The sequence below is a fragment of the Amblyomma mixtum genome, chromosome 7, assembly GCF_055824585.1.
Source record: "Amblyomma mixtum isolate Tamu chromosome 7, ASM5582458v1, whole genome shotgun sequence".
Taxonomy (NCBI): domain Eukaryota; kingdom Metazoa; phylum Arthropoda; class Arachnida; order Ixodida; family Ixodidae; genus Amblyomma; species Amblyomma mixtum.
In genome coordinates, this window is record NC_143018.1 from 8,891,688 (window position 1) to 8,913,061 (window position 21,374).

Consider the following 21,374-nt stretch of genomic DNA (forward strand, 5'->3'; position numbering starts at 1 on the left):
CACTGGTGTAGGGAGAGCTCTAAGGTCGACTTGTCGTTTTTTCTGGTCTAGCGGCGTCCGCTTTCCGAGTAGATGTTGCTCGTGGACTTTGTTTCAGTTCGCCGCGCGGACGAAAAGCGAAAATACATCGCTGAACGCAGCTGCATGTCCCTCGCAGTGTAACGCAAGCCGAGAGCGACGATCGGCGAGCATCTCCGCGCGCTTGCCAATTTGGGCAGAAGCCTTCGCGGTATCATTAGGCTAATGGGGCCGCGGGTGATGTGCTATGCGGTCGAGGTCGCGCCTTGACTGCTGCTACATATATATATTGGACAAGCGCGGTCGCCGTTCGGATGTGCGGTGGGTGAGGTAGTACGCGTTGGGGGCTACTTTCGCCATCGTTCGTAGGCGGCGGCTCTCTCGGTATGCGTTCGATTCTCGGCAGTAGGCGTTCGATTTAGTCGTGCCACATTCAGCGCAGATCATATTCCATCGGGCGGCCGCTGAGTCCAGGATCCTAACTTCGAAGCGGAGACCGCCCTTGTCAGGTTTATGGGGTTGTACGTGCTTGTCTCGGTTCATATTCAGCTTTCGCAGCTCCTTTCGAATGAGCTGATTGTGACTTTTTTTATGCATATTTTTTTCTTACGGCACACGGTTTCCCCTCAGATAGCGGCGCGCTTGCCGCCGCTGGCCACTAGCCAAAGCAGGGCGAGTCTGCGTCGTTGAGTGAGACACATAAAGGTGTTTGCATAGTGCAGTGATTCCGTTCTTCACTGGAGCCTAGTCCTGAGAAGGGTGTGGGCCACGTCAGAAGGAATTCGCGTCGGTTTTCAAGGGGAGTCGACTGACTCCGAACAGCTTGTGCGCTCGATGAACTGTCACCTGGGCTTGTTTGTGGTCGCAAAGTGTGCCTGGCGTGTAAAGTATCCGGGACAGTCGCAATCGACTGTAGTTCATCGAACCGTTCTACATCCTTCTTTTTTTTTTTTTTTCTGAATGCGCGAAGTAATGGAATCCACCTGCGGCGCGTCTGTGGGTTTTATTGATCTTTTTTTTTATCCCGCTTTGCTCGCTGTTGACTCTAGTTAAGCGCAGTTCGCGGAACTGATTATCTAGCCGGAAATATAACTAGGCACTGGTGGGTATATATAAAGCAGTCCCAATTACACCCCTCGCAGGAATCACTTTGTCATTCGACTGCCGAACATGTTTAGACAAGTGTCCCCCCTGTCTCTGCTCTTATCGCGGGCAGGCGGCGAATATAGCGGTTTGGCTGGCCCAGATTAGGCCGCACGGCAAAAGTGTTAGTCCCGAAACCCGGAAACCTCGCCATGTATGCACGTATCGAGAGAGCACTTGGCCTACAACGATGTCTGGACCCTTGCTTAACTCTCGCCGGCGAGGCTGGTTGGTACAGGTTTAGGCGCTCGTATATGTGCGCGTGTGCAAGCATGTATGCTGCCTCTGTAGTATTCCTCTTGGCTGCCATCAGCGTTCGGCGAAAAAAGAGTCCTCGAGTAGATCTCGCATGACGCATTTCCGGGAGAGGTTGCCGCCGTCGGCGCCGTCGAGGCAGTTATTTCTGCAGCCGCGCTCGAAGAGGGGGAAATCGAAGAGGGGGAAAAGAGAAATTGCTCCCAACAAGCTGAACAAGCCGCTGAAGACTGGATAACGCTGCTGGGTGGGCGGAGCCCATTTTTTTTTAAGTGTTTACTTTTGAAGTGCAAGAGAGATGAGGTGAGGGAGTGGCCATTCGATGAGGGAGTGGCTAAGATATCGGCTGAAGTCAGGAGTTGATTAATTTATTACGCTGGAGGGCGGTTGTATCGATAGAGTCGAGCTGGGAGCTATTTGGGGGGTGACCCAGTAATGGATGTATTTTTGATGACGTTACAACTACCGTTGAATAGCGGCGCTGTCGTGCTTGTATGTTAACTTTTATAATTTGTTCGTCAGACTGTATGAACTTCCGTTTTGCGGAATAATTTTTCTTTTTTTCACATTTCCTGGAGTATGACACCACTCTTGTTGGAAAAATGTTTATTATCTGGCATAAAATGTATTTTACCTTTTTTGGATTAGGCATACCATGTAATGCCGTCAGCAGGTGCAAAGCTTCGAAGAAATATTTTGTGGTTTTTAAACAACTTCTTCCTTTGGAGGGCGCTAAATCCGCCTCTCACGCCAGTGGGGATATAGCTTGCAAATTAATGTGCTCTATTCTGCTTTAGCGTTCATTGAGTGCCTTAGGATGTAATAAATGAACATGCAAAGGAAGTTTCAAGAGTAAATGTTCACTGAGTGTGCCCTTACCACGTTGTCAAAACACGAGAAGAGAGTAAAATTTGAGAAAAGTCTGCAGATTATTCTTATACAAGTTTCTATATGCAGAAATTTCTATATATACAGGAAGCCGAAAATTCCCCACCCGTGTAGGAAGGTTCTCCTTGCTCGTTTCTTTCTTTTTTTGCACGTGTAGGAGCTCGCCTTTTCCCTTCGGGGTCACTTAGCACGGTGCAGGTAACGTATTAAGCCTGTAACTTTTGAACGACGCAAGGTAGAATCAAAAGTTAGATGAGTGTATGAAGCTATGAAGCTAATAAAAATGAAGAACGTCATTTTTTTGAAGATGATTGGCATTTGAAAACTGTCGTCATAACCTGCTCCGAGCGGCTCTTGCCGACGCCTGCAGAACAGATGTAATTGACAAACAGTTCAGCTGCGGTCATCGCGGTTTTATAACATGCATACGTCGTAATGCGCAGCCTATGAGACACCCAAGGTACCGTTAGCGCTGCTAAGCTAAGCTAAATAACTGAGTGCACAGCTTTTCTACCTTCACCGGACTGGCTCTGTTCAGGGAGGTGGGATAGTGTAATAACTAGCTTGTGAGGGTAGAGGCCTGATTCAGTCCGACAGTCGGCCGCAGTTAATCCGGAATGTTAATGATCGAGCTTGGCAAACTAGTTTTTGTTTCTCCCCGTGCACGTAATATGTTTGTGCTTCTTTCTGAGAGATGTACAGGTGCCCGCAAAATTTTTCGGAACGCGAAGATTGCAACAAAACTTAATTTCTGAGCAGTTTCAGCGTGCATCCACGAACTGACGGATGAACTACATACTTTCGCCCGCGAAAAGCACGATGCACTTCTTAATGCCTCGCTGTGCCTCTACGTAGCGAGAAAAATTCAGGCTGTTTGTGATTTCGGTGTTCCGACAACTTTTGTGGTCACCTCTACCTGCAGCCCATTAATTCCTTTTAAGCTTGTCTGAGCGTAAAATTCGGTTTTCCAAACGCGACGGGGATGGCCATGTCACTGCCGAAACAAATGTAGAAAGGAAATTCCTCAGAGTATAATATTCGCTGTGCTGGCAGACAGTGCTGGCTGGAAAGCGTATATGTCACAGTATCGCCACATGAGAGCTGATGGCGCGTAATGAGCACGTATGCAGTTTCAATTGCGTTGACAGCGCTGCGCAGTGTCACCGTCGCCTCGCTTCGCCCGAGCACATGGCTGTGCGCGCGCCTGCGTCGGGAACCTGACGCAACCCGACCGACCGAGACGACGTTGACGGATGGCCCCCGTATCAGACGAGCGTGCTAACAGCGCAGTCCCGGGTTGTGTTTAGCTTGGGACGTTGCGGATGTAGGGTCCACGGATCACGGTCAGACCACATCGTCTGCGCTCGTTCGCCGTGGTGCAGCAACGTTTTTTTTTTTTTTCGTCCCTGCATATATGCGAGCCATTTGGACGGTGAGGAGGAAATCGTTGCTCGTATGTATCGACTCGCGTGAGCGACTCTGTGATCGATGGCGTGATGTGCCTTTTGACTGTTATTAGCAAAAGTCGATGATTCTGTGGCCCCTTTTCTGGCCGTTCCGATGTTTTTGTCTGCTAGCAAAATACGCATTTATTGCCCCGAAATATGCATTGAGACATTTTCCCGCTGCTCGATTCAAACTCGTGACGTCAAGACCGAGAAGGACTCCGTGATCACCGTTAGAAAGTGAATGACGGCGTATCCAAGCCTCAGAGATCCGCTTGAAGAAAAAAAATTTCTTGGCGCCACCGTAGTTTTCTTTGCAGAAACGGTCGGCGGTGTAGACGCCTGTGGTGTCTTTCGGTCGTACGTGACGCCCTTTGAAAGCGAGCTCGTTCAGCTTCGGCGTGCCTCATTTACGCGTCCCAATTAGGAACGGTCGATTCAGGCGCCTGGCTTGGTGCAACAAAATTAAGTTCTTTCCTGTGAAGGGGTGTCACTGTCGAGCCATGCAGACAAGAGTACGCGCGAGCCTCTACAAGCCTCTTCGTTTCAAGCCGTGGCAGCGGCGGTAGCACGCGATTATGTTGGGGCCTTCCGCTTGATGCTGCTGGGGCTTTTCTGCAGAAAGTGCGCCGAGGCCGTGCACTCACGCGCGGACACACACGCAGAGCCATTCGTAAACTTCACACCTTTGGTCCCTGTCACGACACACCGGGCACGTGCCTACTGTTCCGCAGTTCTACGAACCGGAGTTGGTTGCCTTGGATGCGACTCTTTCTGCTTTGACATCTCCCCTTTCCGTCTCCTTATTAACTCGCGGCAGAGATGGGGTTCCCTTCGACGCCGGTCGACCGGGGGCGTGTTCTGTCCCCTATGCTTCCTGCCTGCCACGGTGCGGTGGTGAACGCAGCGTGTCTGTCGCCCTGTTTGTGAGCACGTGTCAGGTCTCGGTGCCCAAGTGCGCCCGCACACATTTCACGGTAATCGCTCGGTCCGATGTCCTGTGGCTCGAAAGAACCCCACGCAGTAGGAGGCCCACGACCGTTTCTCTCTCTCTCTCTTGTCGTCCCATCCCCTACGGCGAGGTTGGGGTGCTTACCGTGAGCGCGAGACCTTTCCTTTCCTCGCAACCGCGCCGCCTTTGCCCACATAGACGAATTCTTTCTGGCGTAGCGTGGGCTCTGATCACGGTTCATATATATCTGCAAAAATGCCGGCGCGGTACTGGTCTCTTCTTGAACTTCGCCAGCCTAACAACGCCAACTGGAGGAGAAAAAAGGCCTCTCCTTTTATCTCTCCATTTAACCCGTTCCAGCCACCACTTCACCCCCCAAAAATTCTGTCATCTGCTCACACGACTCGCTGCCGCCCCATGCAGCGCTTGCCTTCTCTCGGAAAATCTATCCCATTGCCCTAAATGACGATCCGTTATCTGCTCTCGTCATTACATTCCCCCTTCCTCTTCTGTATACGTTTCCTTTGCCTGATTTCTGCTGGTTGTCATTAACTGCGGTTAGTTCCCTGATCCAATCTGCTCTTTATTCCTAAGTTATCATTTTCCTTTCCTAGCTCGCTGCGCTGTCCTCAATTAAGGCTCACCCCTTTTCATTATCCCGTATGTTTTCCTCCTGGCGGCTGGCGTTCGTAACCCGAGATTATTTACTTGCACCCTATCCTTATTCTCCTAGTTATTTCACTGTACAATGTACGGCATCTGCGGTCACGGCTTGGCTGAGATGCGCGTATTCCCTGACCACTTCCAGTGCTTTGCAGCCTGTAGTAAACTGTTGCGCTCTTCCGAGACCAATTTAGATTTCTTCGTGATCGTGTGACGTTTCAGACCCATCGTTCTGCTTTCCGTGTCCATGGGTCCTCAGTCGTGAGCTGCAGTTCCTCCCCTTAGTTACGTAGCTGAGCAATTTCGTCGGCAAATCGGATGTTACTGGCGCGTTCTCCGTTGGTCGTTACACCTTCAGCGCTGCCAAGTCCAGCCGTCTGAATGTGCATCTCGGTTTGAAGAGCAGCGGGGAGATTGTTTCACCTTGCCTGGCGCCCTTTGGGATTTGACGTCCTGTAACTTTCCTGTGGAGCGCAGTGGTCGCCGTCAAGTTCCTCTGCAGACATTTTCTAGCCCTGGTTAGGCAACGCCTGCATGACTGCTGACCCTTCGACTGAATCGAATCGCTACACGATACACATAAGGGGTGGTATACTATGAGCGTAGCTGTGCCCACAGATACAGGCCTTGTGAGATTGAAGGAGTTCACATGGAAGCCGGAACAGTTGAGACTCGGAAGAAGCCAGCCATCTTGTCGTGAGGTGTTTTCCCCCTACCTCGCAACGTGTGGCTGAAGCGGATGTTTTTTTTTTTTTCTGCCATAAACCTAGTCCATATAGTATGCGCAAGGAATATGGGAGCTGCTGCGAGATAAAAGGGGTGGCTTTGGTAGGGGCTGTAACACACACACGCAGCTGCTTCCTGGTTTCCGTGTTCCTTCTGTACGCAACTCGCATTTCATTCCTTTTGGTGCGCACCCGCGCGCACATGATTGTCAGTGTGAGTGGTTCCCATCCGAACGCGATTTCCACCAACCTGTCGGGAGCAGTGGCCCGTCCGCGATACGTAACAAGCTCGGAACCAAACGACATTCCCTGCACTTCGCAACTTATAGCTGTCTTAACGTCCGCGGTATTCGCCTTCGTTGTAGCAACCGAGGTCTTCGTGAGGAGGTCCATGAGGAGACCCAGCACTGATCAGCTAGTCTTGAAACCGAAGCACCCGGACGTCTGCTGCTGCGTCTTCTTTCGACTGATGAGTACTGTTGCATCTGCCGAGTTGTTGCGTATGTTCTGCAGCGTATTTATTTTCTTGTCGCCTAGCTGCGCGTGATATAACGTAGGATAACTCTCGGGTGAGGTTATTTAATCGCAGGTCCCGCCACAGCATTGGGGTGGGGGGGGGGGGGGGGGGGGTCCTTTTGCGGTTTATTTTCTCATTGACGTTGCGGTACACTCATGCATGGCATAACGTACTCAGCACCGGCAGTTGAGGACCGCGGGGTTCTTGTGGTTGGTGACATCAGGGCTGCAGTATATATATAGTCAGCGCGTGCGTCACTTGACCAAATACGGCGTGGTGCACGAACAAGGCCGGGCCGCCTCGCAGAGGAAGAAGACACGCACCACAGTCGCCCGCGTTTGTCACCGGCGGCACGTGTCGCTGCTGTCGGCGACGCCGGAAGAAAGGGCGCGTATTCATCCACGGGCGATGAGGAAACGCGGTGAGCCGCGCGACGCGGCGACGCGTTGTCGCGCCAGGGCGGGTCACGTGATAATCGACTCCGTGACGCAACAGGTCCCCGCGAAGGAAACCGTTTCGGTGCTCCGAGGCACGGTGGGCGCGGCCGTAGCGGAAAACGATGTAGGTAATCGTTGGTTTAGCGCACAGTGTAAGAATATCCTGGGTTAGAGCCGTTAAACTCGGTGTGAGGGCTAGCTGGTCAGCACTTAATGGCGGGCAAGTTAATTTATCGTCGGCGACCGAAGCAGGGCGGTAGCAGCGTGGCTAGCAGAAGCCGCCCTGTTAATGCCCTGGCAAGTGCGTGGTGTCGCGATGCGTCAGGCATCTGCACCCACGTTCTTGGAAGAAGTAAGTCGGGCACGCGTTGCGCTTGTCTTGCTCGCTGCGCGGTAGACCGGGAGTCTTCAATTTCCTCGCCCTCTACTAGCGAAACGCTGTTTGTTCAGTTCAGTTAGGGCGGTTACTTGGTTGAGAAAGTTTCTCCGCCGCACGCAAGGACAGTGACATGAGGATATATGCGCAAGCGTCACCAAATTTGCATCATGCTGTGGCTACGCCTACAATTGAGTGACAGTTACATCGCTGCTGTTACACACGAAGACAACGGGATGATCCGCCATTGAATTCGCTCTTCCTAACGCAGCAGCTTAACGCTTGCTTTTTTTTTTTTTGTCTGGCGGTTGTTGATATCACTTTGGTCTCTTTCTTAGTGCGCTTCTAGGCACATTTTTCGATTACGGGCCTACGTACGTACAGTCTTTGTCAAAAGTAACCAGGCTCCATGGTTTGCTTCTCATTCATATAGCAGATTCCTCACGGCTTCCCTGAAAATCAAAAAAGTTCTTTGAAGGTGAGGACAGGGGTTCTTCTTGCTGTACAGATTTAGAGCTTGAGGGCTGGCATAATAGCTTTAATATACGACTGAGAAGAAAAAATGTGCAGCCTGGTTACTTTTGACAAAGAGACTGTACGTACCTGAATCCTGCTTTGTAACAGGTGGCCCACCTGCTGGGTGTGTACACCTGGCAGGCCTTCACCTGGATGAAGGACTTTAGGCCTTTACCCAGCACTTTACCCTAAGGCCTTTTAAGGCCTTGTGGTAAAATTTTTTGGGGCGAAGGCCTTCGTGGTGAATGCCTTCTGGGTAAATGCCTTTAAACGGAAGACCCTTTGGAACAAGGCCTTTTTTGGAAAGGTCTTTTGGTCAAATGTCTTTAGCACGTAAGGACCTTAAGTGACCGCCGTAACTAGTGCTACCGCGCGATATTCCGCGCTAAGCATATATTTTTTTTTTACTAGAGATAGCGCTTCCTCTTGCAAGCACGGCTCTTAAGTACGATCACGTCTACGTTAATTACTGGTAAATCGACTGATCGGGCTGAGAAAAAGTCGCAATCGGTCTTGAGCGAGTTTTCACCGCACTTGACCATATTATATACCTGAGAAGAAAGATGGTATTTCAACCGCAGACAATAATATTCACAAAAAAAAGGTGGTATTGCGCCCCCCAAAATATAAAATTAAACGAAAAAAAAAGATAGAAAACTGCTTTGTGAAATAAACACCGAACAAAAAAAAAGTCCGCCGCATTTCAGAAAAAATAAAATCCGAAAACTCGGACCCATCGGTGTAAAAAAAACTAACGAAAATACAGGTGTTGCATTACCGGCCGATTTCGCATTCCCAACTGCGTGCTGTCATCTGGCAGATGCGCAAACGCATTGCAGACGAGGACAACCTAATTGTGTCTGAATTATCGTCGTCTTTATGAGGAGGACGACATTGCCTATAGTTTCGCTGCACCGTCTACCCAACTCTATTAATAAACTATACATCCCGTGTGCTGCGCGATGTCAACGCACGTTAAGAAAACCCCAGTGCAGTTAACCTGGGGCCATCCTTAACTACGGCGTCCCTCGTAGCCCCATATGAGTCGCCGAGGGACGTTAAACCCGACATACCAGTGCATATATCCTTCGTGCCACTTTCAAGCGCAGCTGTCACTCCGTGTGCAGGTTGCAGCTGCCTCTAATCGACGGGTACGCCTTCTCGCTGTCGTCGCGGTCGGTACCGTCTCGACATTGGTGAAAAAATCAATCCACCAATTAATCAGCCAATCGATCAGTTGATCGATCGGCCTTTATTTAACGGGCTCTAACCTTGTGTTTGGCGCATCATAGCCTCAGTTGCTTTTGCGCCATTAAAATCAATTTAACTTTATTTAACGGGCTCAGGAACAACCATGTCTTGGCACTATTAATAAAGAGGCGTATGCAATAAATATTACATGAAGAAGTAGTAGTAATAATTATAGTAATTGTAAGAAGAAGAAGAGGACGTCTCCGCAGTGCCGCACTTCGTCGTCATCGCTGGTGGTTCGGGCGCGAAGAGACAATGTATCTTTGCCAGTCTTTAGTCGCGGAGGTCCCGTCCCCTAGGCCTGCGTGCCAGGGACGGGGAGTAGGGGGCCTCCTACATCGGTGGAAATAAAAGTTGTTATCAATCAATCAATCAATCAATCAATCAATCAATCAATCAATCAATCAATCAATCAATCAATCAATCAATCAATCAATCGGGCGCGAGTCTCGTGCTGGAGCTGCTTCCTTCGGCTGGTTCTGCCGTCCTGCTACGACCCGACCGCTGCGTGCGTTGGTCGCCGTGACCCCTCAATAAATCCACTGTTCACTTGGTGGAGGTGCTGGAAGAAGAAGAGGACGTCCTCTTCTTCTTCTTTCAAAATAATAATTCTGAGCGGGCAGCGCATGTGATCTTTTCGTGCTGGGTGTCGCCTTGTGGCGATTATTGCGCTGTTCGCTCGACCGCCGTGGGACGCCTCTTTCGACGGAGGTTTCCTTGATGGTATCTGCCCCTTAGGCGGAGGGAAGCCTTTAAGTATAGCTTGGTTGTTTGTGTGGTGCTCCTTCTTTTTTCTGCCTTGCCCGTGGTTAGTCGTGGTTTATGCAAGGTGCACACTTGGCAACAGCCTCAATTGGAAGAAGCAGCAACAGCAGTTATGGATGGGCGGCATATGAACGGTGGCGTAATGCTCTTTCCACAGACTGCGGTCTAGTCGAGCTAAGCTTTCTCTCTCTCTCTCTCTCTTTCTCTGTTTTCTCTTTTTTTTTCTTCGTTTCTAAAAGGTGTCAGAATCGCTCGGTGGCGCAGTTTTCCGCTTCTTTTTGTAGCGAACGTAATTTTTTATCGCGCGGAAACTACCCCGCAGCCGAAAGCCCAGGGCTGGTTAACAGGCATCAGTCGTTAATTCCGGGCTTTCGCGGTATGGCGGCCTGGTAGGTCCCGCCGCGGTGGCTCAGTGGTAAGGCGCCCGTCTACCGAGCCGGAGTACCCGGGTTCGAACCCGACCGCGGCGGCCGCGTTTCGATGGAGGCGAAACGCAAGAGGCGCCCGTGTGCTGTGCGATGTCAGTGGACGTTAAAATCCCCAGGTGGTCGAAATTATTCCGGAGACCTCCACTACGGCACCTCGTTCTCTCTTCCTTCTTTCACTTCTACCTTCCTCCCTTCCCTTACGGCGCGGTTCAGGTGTCCGCCGATATATGTGCGACAGACATTACGCCATTTCCTTTCCTCAAAAAACAATTTACCGTTTACATTACCTGGTAGGTATACCTCTAGGTGTGACCCAAGCAGATATGCTGCAGCAGCGTCTGCTCTCTTCAGCGAACTGTGTTCTTTATTGGTGAAGCGGCGATGCAGTGAAGAGAGAATTCCAGGAACGGAACTGCGGAAACAATGGACAGAGCGATGGCGTACGTTTTGCCCCGAGTTACGCTGAAACTGATATAGTTGCGGGCGTCCACATACGCCGGGCACTGCATGTAACACTTGGCTTAGTCGAGGCAGATACGTCGCGGGGTTGGAATTTTCGCAGAACGTGTTCCGCCTTGGGCTCACCGAGGAGTTCCAGGCTCCAACCTCTTCCCCCAGATCCGTTCCAGTACCAACCCCTTGAGCGATCTCGTTATCCAGCCCCGCCCTACCGACTCAGCTTGCACTGGCGCACAGGGGCCAGGAGCTGCTGGGAACATATGGGTCCCGTAACTATAGGGAGCCACCCCGTTTGGTGCCTGCGTGCTGAAATGAATGAAATCTTTTTTGAGAAAGGAAATGGCGCAGTATCTGTCTCACATATCTCGGCGGACACCTGAACCGCGATTCATTTCGGTTCCAATATATGTTGATTCATCATCATCCCTTGTTTCTGATTCACAAGTTCTGCGCCAGCGAACACGCGCTCTGATTCCTCCGTCTTCGCACCCTCTCGCCCGTAGTCTTACTCGTCAGGAGGAGGTATCCGTGCGTCGGATCCGGGCAGGGGCGGCTCTGACCCCATCTGTCTGTCATCGGTGGCGAGAATAAGATCTGCCAGCAGCTGACAGGTGCCCTCACTGCGGCGCTGCTACGGACATTTGTGATGCGCGGCACTTGTTGTGGACGTGCCCAGCGACGGCTCCCGTTAGAAAATGGCTCCTCAGGGAGGTGGGCCTGCGGTGGAACCGCGAATGTGATTATGTGAAGTGAACTATATGGACAATCACTTCACCGGCACACTCTGCGACTGCCTCCGCGAAACTGGTCTGCACTCCTTCTTTTAACTTTCCGTCTCCTGCATGCCATTCCCCCTTTCTCACTTCTCGAATAATAATAATAAAAAAAGCTGCTGTGCCAGCCGAATCCCCGTGACGCAGATAGGGGCACGTATCGGTGTGTGTCCGTGCAAAGCCATTGTGTTCCTTCTCAGCTGGACTCCGTCGCGAACTTGGAAGGGCGGCTGCTATCTGCAGCGAGGAGCTATATGTGAGAACACTTGATCGTTACCCTGAAAGAAACAAAGAAGCAAAAATCTCGGTGGCGAAATAGTTCCTTGCGGAGCCTGTCGAGAAGGGCGCGTCCGGTAGTGCCTACGTCTGCACTCTCCGGTATCAGCATGCGTCGCAGTATTTTTGTAGGTCACTCGGCGCTGAAGTGTTATTGAAGCACTACACGAACGCTTCATGAGCATCGCAGAAACGGGCATCGAAGTGTATCCTATAGCGTAGTGATATTGCAGTGCGTATTTGCGGTGCATGGAAGGGTTTTGCGATTAAAATGTTTCAGCAGTGTACTAATAGTTCGTAGTTACTATGATTAGTCGATCTTTACGTGCCGCGGGCAACTGTGTAGGCTGTGAAGCAAGCCGTATAGCGGGAGGGCTGCGGGTAAGTTTGGAACACTCTCCGTGACCGTGACCGTGAATCGAACCCGCGACCTCGTGCTCATCGGCCAGATGTAGTCGATGAGTAACCGTGGTGGGCGTACAGTCGCGCTCGGTTTGACTTGCAACATGCACTCGGAGCTTTCTTGTTGAATTCTTGTTGACGAATGTTGAGTACGCGCCCTTGCAACGGTCACTGCTTCGAAAGAGGCATGTACAGGGTCCGTCAAAAGTTCCCAGGCCACATGGTCCGCTTTTCATCGGTATATCCTGGCACTTAAGATTCCGATAGAGCTATCGAGGTTCTCTGATGGTAGAACTATCCTTCTTCTATTCTCTACAGATATTTTGAGCTTCGAGGGTATCTCAACAGCCCGACTATGCTGCTCAAAAGCAAACCCTGTGGCCTTGGAACTTTTGACGGACCCTGTACGTTCGCGCAGAAATCAAAGTAATATAGCATGGAAAACAGCCTGGAGGGGGGAAGAGCAGATTAGGATTAAAAGTTAGAAAAAAGAATAAACGGTGCAAAACGGAAAAAGGAACCACTAATATCTACTGGGCGAGGCACCGCCCCTATTCAGAGGCTATGCTTAATAGTCATCCAGCTGTATAGGCGCAGGGCGACGAAAATGCTCTGTTTCGGCATCGATCGAGATTGTCGAATTGGGGATATCAATGTGTGTCGTTCTCGGCAGCTTCCTTTCCGAAAGCTTCAATGGCAGTGTTTGCGTTTTCTGCTACTCTACTGGCTTACAAGGCGCGCTTCGAGCAGCCCTGATCCCGCGTTGACTGCTGGCGTGCCTGCATGCCGGCGGAAGGTTAATGCACTCGTCAGATCGAACTCGTGAGCAGGCGTTCCTCAACGATAGCGGGGGTGCAAGGGCGTCGTAGCCATGCGTGTCTGAATTCGACTCTGCTTTAGTTTTTTTTTCTTTTCTGCTGGCACGTTTAAGGCAGTTTCTTTTTTTTGTCCTTGTTTGCTATATTCTATTTTTAAATGAATTTAAGCGCACAAGAACACGCACACAAGAAGAGGAAACACACAGGACCTGTGTGTTTCCTCTTCTTGTGTGCGTGTTCTTGTGCGCTTAAATTCATTTAAAAATAAGCCATGCAGCATCTAGCCCAAACAGAAGTTTTGTTAAATTTGCTATATTCGTCTCGCCGATGTTATTGGCCGAATTTAGAACAAATTTAAGGGCGGGACACATTTGCTGCTGCGGACACATCGGAGCAGAATGTTGATGGCGATGGCTCTCTGCTTACTTTTGAGGTGTCATTGGCAACAAGAAAAAAAAACAGTCTTTGGTAGGCCAGGCGCTGCAGTTCACCCTGCATAATCACCGTTAGTAAGGCTGGGTAGCAGTAGTAGCTACCGTTTTCTGGCGCCGTCGAAAGTATAGTGTCGGGGCAGTTTACACTTCTCACACTCTATGCGGAAAGGAGTAAAAAGTGGAGTAAACTGTCCTTTAGCTACACTCCCTTTTATAAAAGGAGTGCACTAGAGGACATCATATTTCCATTTTACCCCCATATAGGTGTATTCGTGTTGAGAGCTCTGCAGCTTCGCTGCGCGGTCTGATTGCCGGAAAATCAATCAATCAATCAATCAATCAATCAATCAATCAATCAATCAATCAATCAATCAATCAATCAATCAATCAATCAATCAATCAATCAATCAATCAAATCATTATTTTCCATCGAAAATAAAATAGAGGACGCTACAATAAAACGCTCCGAGGAGTTTGGCAGATTTCTGGGCGCTGGGTGAAAAAAGTGGCAATTTCAGATTTTTCCTTTCCGCGTTTCGAGCCGTCTTAAAACTTTGTGTCCCCGAAAGCACGTGTGCGTGTGGTAAACAGAAAATGCAGCTGCGTAGTAACCTCTGGCAACCACCCGTTTGGCCCATGGTGCGATGTAAAGTCACCCGCGGCGTCCCGTTGGGGTGCCAAATTAGGGTGCGCGTGTGAAAGCTCGGGCGGCGCTAACATGGGGCGTCATAATCCGTCCACGCACTGATAACAATAATGCCCTCTAAGCGCGTCTTCGGTGGGCCCGCTGCGCGGACGCTCTGCCAAGAGGCGCCCCGCGGAGCTGCGCGGCCGGTTCGGGAAACTGGAGAAGCCTCTTAATTCGTTTCTTTATCCTGCTTGATTTGATCCTCACGGGGCGCCTCTGCGAAGCAGTGCGCACCTCGCAATACAAAGAAGAGAAGAGAAGAGTCGCGACGGAAGGTGTTTTCCAAGGTCAGTCTGGTTTGGCGATCTCCCTTCGCTCGTCTGCCGACGATGGCTACGACACAAGGAAGCGGCCTTTATTTCACTTGGCTGCGCTCCAGGGGTTTTTCGCAGAGAGGCCCGAAGGGCGCGCACCTGTTCAGGGCGCCAAGTGATTGACCGCCTTTTTTTTTTCTTTTTCTACTGCGCAGGTGTGTAGAGGGGAATCTCCGGCGCTTGCTATGCGTAGTAGTAAGCGTGTGGGCGAACGGCTGTTCGCATTTTTGGCCCGCATTCGGCGGAAACTCGCCGGAACAGATTCAAAGTTTCAGTTCCTTGCGCGTGGGGCCGTAATGATTGCGGAGGTATAGTAGCAGACGCCTACTTCGGTGCCGTTATGCGTTCTCTGGCTTGACGCTCACGCGCGGAGGCATTTGCACGCATGTGCTGAAGTATCGGAGGAAGTTCGCGCAGTGCAGGCATTTGCAGATGCGCAGAAATGTAGGAGCTAGAGAGCTTGTGCTCAGTGCTTGCGGGGCAGAGGTGTGTTAAGGACTATTGTTTGCAGTGCAGGCTGTGCGAGACGAAGTCGGTCAGGAGGGAGAATTAAGCTGGGGGAGGACAGACAGGTTACGTGCGTATCAGGTCGGAAAGCAGCGAATTATCAGAGAACGAACTCCTGCAGCTGATGACAGAAGCCAACAGTCACAGAAACCAAGGGGCACAGGGGATTTTTTTAATTTATTTATTTAATTTGTGGTGTTGATCAATTTAGAATATTACTTAATATGTTATCGCTTAATGCTAATTGATTAGAAAAGCAGAATGGAATTTACGAATGGAATTTACGAATTGGGAGAAGTCGGCATGGGTTACAGCGACAAGTGGTCAGGTATGATAACGTATAGCAGCGGGAGAAATCCACATGAGAGATAACGTTATCAAGAGAGGGTGTTACTTTGCAGGACACTGTTGGGCTCGCGACCTCCTGTAGGGTTCGTTCCGCGTCCCGGCCTGCCGTCCGTATTCCAGGGTGCCGGCCTCGTCGCAGACGCGGGTCTCTCCTGGTTAACAGAAAATGCGGCCCGCTCGGACACATGACATGTTTATGGAGGGTCCTTTCCCCTTGCTCTGGTACTCGGGGTTTCCGGCCACCAAGGACGCTTGTTTCTTGAAACCCGCGGCTTGGTCACGTGATCAGGGCTTTAGGAAACGCGACCGGCGTGGACTACGGGAGTGTCTCCCTCGGACTGGCAGCGGAAGAGAGCAGCTCTTCGAGGAGTCGGCCTGTGCGTAGTTTCCAAGGTTCTGGGGCCCCCATTTATTCTTTTGGTTCATGTAATACAAATCAGGACCCATTTTCAACCTTCGCCTAGTCCGCTAGCCCGTACCTAGCTTGCAACAGGGCAAGTTGGTGTCCGCGGGTGGAGGCTTTCGTTCTGCGTGGCATGGAGTGGTTTCCGTTCATTGATGAATGCGAGATTCGAGGCCACAAATGCGTGGTTGCTCCGATGTCGGAGCATTCCATTCGAAGGGAGGTCTGTCTGCTTTCGGGATCACGTTTTCCACCGTGTGTGTTCTCTCAGTTATAGATATCGCGGGTGCAGTGTGCTGCGAACGTCTGACGCAGCTCCACGTACCCACCTGCGGTGTATATATACCGCGGCCTGTCTGCCAGCCCCTGTGCGCGATTGCGTTGGCATCGCTCAACGTTCCACCTCGGCAGGCGGGGATCGCGCATTGGCGCTCGATCCGTGGCCGAGCGCGCTGCTCGCTGGCACCAGGGGGGCGTGATTAATGGACCGGAGCGGACGCTTCCTCCTGCGAGTGAAAACGGCCGCTGTTCCTGTTGCCGCTTTTGTAACAGCGCAGTGGCGACGCTTTTCCGGAATCAAGGTCGCGTCGAGAGGCGGCGTCCGCCCGATCGGCGCCGGTCGTCCCGGAGCACCACCTGGCATTTCGCGGACTTCAGGTGCCGTCTTGCACGTGATCACTCGATGCGTGACCCGAAGTGAGCGTGCCAGCGTTGGAGGCCAATATATTTGCCCCCCCCCCCCCCCCCCCCCCCCCCCTCCTTCCGTATCGATACAGCCAAGTAGGAAAAAAAAAAGCCATCTTGGAGATGCTGTGAGGGTATCCGGCGGAAGTAATCTCCAGAAAAGTCTATCGCGCTTGTCGACGTAAATTGGACATGGCTAGTCCTAATCCTAAGCCTGACCGAATCCACTGGAAGTCAGTAAGACTGGAAAAGAAGTCCAGTCGAAGCCAACCGACGCAATTGCGAGGAGTCATTCTCGTAGCGATGTTGGCGACTCCTTTGTCGGAGTGGCGCCTGCATGCTGAGCAAAAACAAAACAAAAAAAAATAACGTCGTCAAGCGCGTGTTTGCTGGAAGAGGCGCGATCACTACCCGATGAAGTTGTGTGCGGAGTTCCCGAGGAAATGGTAAGAGTAGTCTGGCTACCTCGTAGAAGTATTCTATTCGGAAGCTCTCCGATGGAGTCGCCCAAGTAAAGAGCGCGACTCGAGATACTGAGGTCGAGTGGAGATCTATAGCTGTGTACCGGCAAAGTCGCAGAGCCCATGAAACAGCAGCGCCGATCACCAGTGTGCGCATGCGCGATGCTCAACAGTGCGAATTACAGGAAGCGTATGATTAGAGAGAGCGATTTGCCCTGAGTGTCGACACGCGTACGCAGACCGGCAGCTGTTCGTAACAACACCGATTTGGCCCGGTTGCTATGCGTGTCACTCGACATATGCGGGAACCGGCGCCGAGACAAGACACAGGGCGGGAGCCGGCGAGACGGAGAGACGCTTGCCTGTCCTCGCTCGTTTGTTGTCTCGGCGGAATGGACTTCCTCGCCTAACTTAACTTTCATCGTCGTGCCGGATTCGTAAAAAGAAGGATAAACCGGCGCGGTAAGCTTCCTACAAGAATGGTCGATTGGGAACGGAGTGCGTAGGCGCGCGACCGTGACCCTGATTATGCCTTATAAATCTGCCGGGGATGCGGTGTGTCGCAACGGGGCCCCATTGTGTGTACGCTAATGGTTTAAGCTGTCTCGCTGCTCGACCCAAGGACGCGCCGAGATTCGATCCGCGGCTCCGCTACCGCGTTTCACGTACCGCTGCGGACAAATGCGGACGCATCGTATACGTCTGGGAAGAAAAAGCTGCGCCCATGCGCACTGCGCAGCCGCACACTTGGACACCGAAGGGCCGTAGAACATCCTGGGGTGTGGCCCCACAAAACTACCTCCAGCGGGAAACCCTCGCTACTAAGAGTGCTGATTTTGATTTATTGATTTGATTTATTGGGGATTAATGTCCCAAAGCGACTCGGGCTATGAGAGACGCCGTACTGAAGGGCTCCGGAAATTTCGACCACCCGGGGTTCTTTAACGTGCACTGACATCGCACAGTAGACGGGCCTCCTACTAGTTCTGTTTCAATTGTTATTATATAAACCCTACGGCATTGGCTTACGAAAGCCTCACGAAAGCGCCTGTGTGTGCGTGTCCTACCTATTCGTGTCTTGGTTGCGCTACTTATTCCCCCCCCCCCCCCCCCCCCCGCCGCGTTTCTTTTTTGTGGTAAAACTGGGACAGTCCACTGCTTGAAGTGTAAAACCATCTAAGCACAGATGAAAAAAAAAATCGTTATTTAATTGGTTCCATATATACTCCATGCAGGAACGCGCCCTTGTGTGGATACTTTCGTTTGTGATTAATCTGGAGTAGACATCCATCTTTGCTAACAAGAACAGTCTTGTTCCGCCTGCACTGTATGCACTTCTGAACAGTATTTTTCTCCCAAGGTCAGTGATCTGAACGATCTGCGGGAGCTTCGAGGAAAAGACAGGACGCTGAGCGAGAATTTTTTTTTTATTCGAGCTGTTTGCCATCAGGCATAATGAAAAAGGGAAAGAAAGTTATAAAAAGGAGTGCAAACAAGCCTCGCTTAAAAAGCGGCAGAAGTTCGCGATAAAGCGATTATCTTGAGTCCACTTGCGATAGTCGTCTGCAACGTCCCATGTCGCATATCCATCGGCCATGTCGTACCTCAGAACTTGCTCGACGGATATCTTGCTCCATCGCGGATTTGGGGAACGTCTCCGGATCGCCGAATGGAATGCGCTATCACTCGTAACGGGCCGAATGCTGTCGAGTTGGGGCGTTGATTTGAGGCTTCCTCTTTGTGCCGGCATAGAAAGAAGTTCTCGCAATATCAGTTTTGAGCGAGTTATTTATCCCTGAAGCCCCGTGGCCCCGTTTTCATGAAGACCTCTGACGCGTCCTCACGGCTTCCTCTTCGTCGGCTGTCGCGTTAAGCGTTATATCGTCCGCGTTGTTCTTGTCCCATGTCTGCGCCTGACACGCGCGACCCCGCGGCGCCAATTCAAGTGCAAGGCCTCTTGAAAACTCGGCAACCCGGCCGCGATTGACGCTGCGTTCACAAGGGATGCGAGGCTTACGCAGACGTTAGACACACGCAGTGGGCGAGAGCTGTGTTTGCTTGTTGCGACACTTGTTTCTGCGCTCCTGGGCGACGTGATGGACGTGTCTGGAGGGAGCTAGACGGCGACGCCGCCTTCGTGGTTCTCGGCCGTCGCATATCCTCTTGTCGGAGGGAGTTAGTTTCAACGAGCGGTCGAGGAAACCCGGGAGCCGGTTTCCCCCTCTCTCTCTCTCTCTCGCTTTCGCTCGGTTGGTTAACGCGCGGCTCCTGGCGTAGACGGAGAGTCGCCGACGTGGTGGGGGGGAGGGAAGTCTCGATGCGCCGTCGTGCAAACGGCTCTGACCCGCGGGGGCACGACACCTCGCCGCTCCTCGGCGTGGCAGAGAGGAGAAAGTAGCCAAGCAGTTATTTCCTTGTGTAACCCATCGTTCCGTCGCCCTTGCGCTGGGCGTTTGCTGTCGCTGATTTCTACAGGGATACGACGTCGTTGAGGGGAGAGTAGTTCCTGCTGCCGCCCTGCAGTAGGAATTGCGAAACTTAGCGCATCAGCACTGGAGACGAGCAGTGCAAAACTAGAGTATGGTGGCACAAAAGCAGTATGAAAAAAAAACAAACATTGCTCAAGCATTGACTGAAATCGAAATAATATAGGTTAGAGCCTAGAAAACAACTTAAAATGGAGGGAAACAATATAGACAGCACGATTCTAAGTAGAAACAAATTACGAGATAAATGAAACGACTGATTGACTAGGCAGCGCGGCGCTCGCCGCCTCCCCGATTCGGGGCAGATGTCAAGGACATTCATCCATCCATGCGGGCTCATCTGTGTTGACGACGGTGACGATGCTCGCGATTATTGCTTTTGCAGCCAGAGGAGGCGTGTTGGGAAAATTTCCCGGCGCTTGTGACCTCGTTATCGGTGACCGGAAACTGCTTTCGCGAGTAGGTGTCAACTTTCCAATAGGTGTGCGTAGAAGCAGCCTGTGGGCTGACGCGCCCGACTAGTGGCGAGAGTATTGCGGCCCTGGCTAACCAGTCGTTTGCGAAACTCACGGTCTTCGTGCTTATTTTTTTTTTTGTTCTCCAGCGGCTCCGTTCCTTTTTTTCAGCTTTAGTATTAGTACTGAAACATTTCCGAGAACTGCTGGGAGCGTTGTGTTGCCGTCACGATCGACCATTGCGTGTATTCCGAGCTTGCTTAATCACGGCCACTGTTTCCTGAACCGGTACGCCGGCTGGGGGCGCCGCAGGCTCGATGCGGTTGCGGAACGTGGGAGGAGCGAAGCGCAGTTCCGTCTCTTTTTTTATTATTTTACTATCTTCATTTCTTGCCTTTGGGAGAGCGGGAGCTCCCTTTCTGGAAATGGCGTTAATCGCTAACTGCGCGCGACACGTGTTTCTCGGAAAGGAGGAGGAGCACGCGGTCGTCCGTTACGCGGTGCCAACGGTCCTCCCGTCGTCTTGTCCAAATATACCCGCGGACCTCTCCATCATGGCGGTGCCCTCCTTCTTCCCTTGTCGGCCTCTCACTCTGCACGTGCGATTACGAGAAGTGAACATCCGACCGCGAATAATTCACGCGGTCCCGCCAAAAGAGAGTGCCGCTGTCCGCCGCGGTCCATCGGTCGCACATGTTTCGCGGGGGGGGATGGCCCTGCGGTGGTGATGTCTCCCTCCTGTGTATAATATACGCTCGCGTGTGTGAAGCCTGCCGCGAAAGTAGGCGACGCTGCCAGCAGGCTGCTCGCATCAGTCCCCCCCCCTCCATTCGTCGCCTGTTTCTTTTCAAACAACGCGAGCGCAGCTGCCGCCCGCACGCCGCGTATGATAAGACTCTACGCCCCTTGTTGCCCACACGTTGGCCCCGACCTGTCTCCTCTCTGCCTCATCATCCATGTGGGCTGGCGCTTTGAAGCAGAAACCCGCACGGCGGGCGACTGTGACGGACGCCGTACTCGTCGGCGAACGCTGCAGAACCCGCAGTAGCACCCCCATAACTCCTTTTTTTTTTAATTCCACAAAGTATCCATGACGAAAAAAGAAACGAGAACGATAAGAGAAACGACTCTATGTTCGGATACAACTTAATGGACCATAGACAGCTATTTTTATGTGCTTTTTTTTCTTTTTCAAATGAGACAGTAGACATCGGGATGCATGGATCATGGCGAGTATTTTCTCACGACCGCTGAATGATTTATCGTTGAATTTCTGCTTGATGCGGCTTCAGTTTCGGTTCCTACCACCGAACGATGGCTGTCGCGTGTATGCAGTGCTTAGATCACGCCATGAAAAGGAAAGAAAAAAATTCTATATAACCGTGCTTTTATTTTACTACAACGCTTAAACCAGCCTGCTTCAGCAGCTGGAATGGCAACGAATGACGTATCGGCGTTTGTATTGCAGTCCCTTTTTTTTTTCCATG

At 51.5% G+C, this 21,374-nt stretch overlaps 1 protein-coding gene across 9 annotated transcripts in view; it reads left to right on the forward strand.

Moving 5' to 3' along the window:
- Nucleotides 1–21,374, forward strand: part of shot (dystonin-like protein short stop) — a 231,416-nt gene that overhangs the window by 61,446 nt on the left and 148,596 nt on the right. The gene's annotated exons all lie outside the window — the stretch shown is intronic.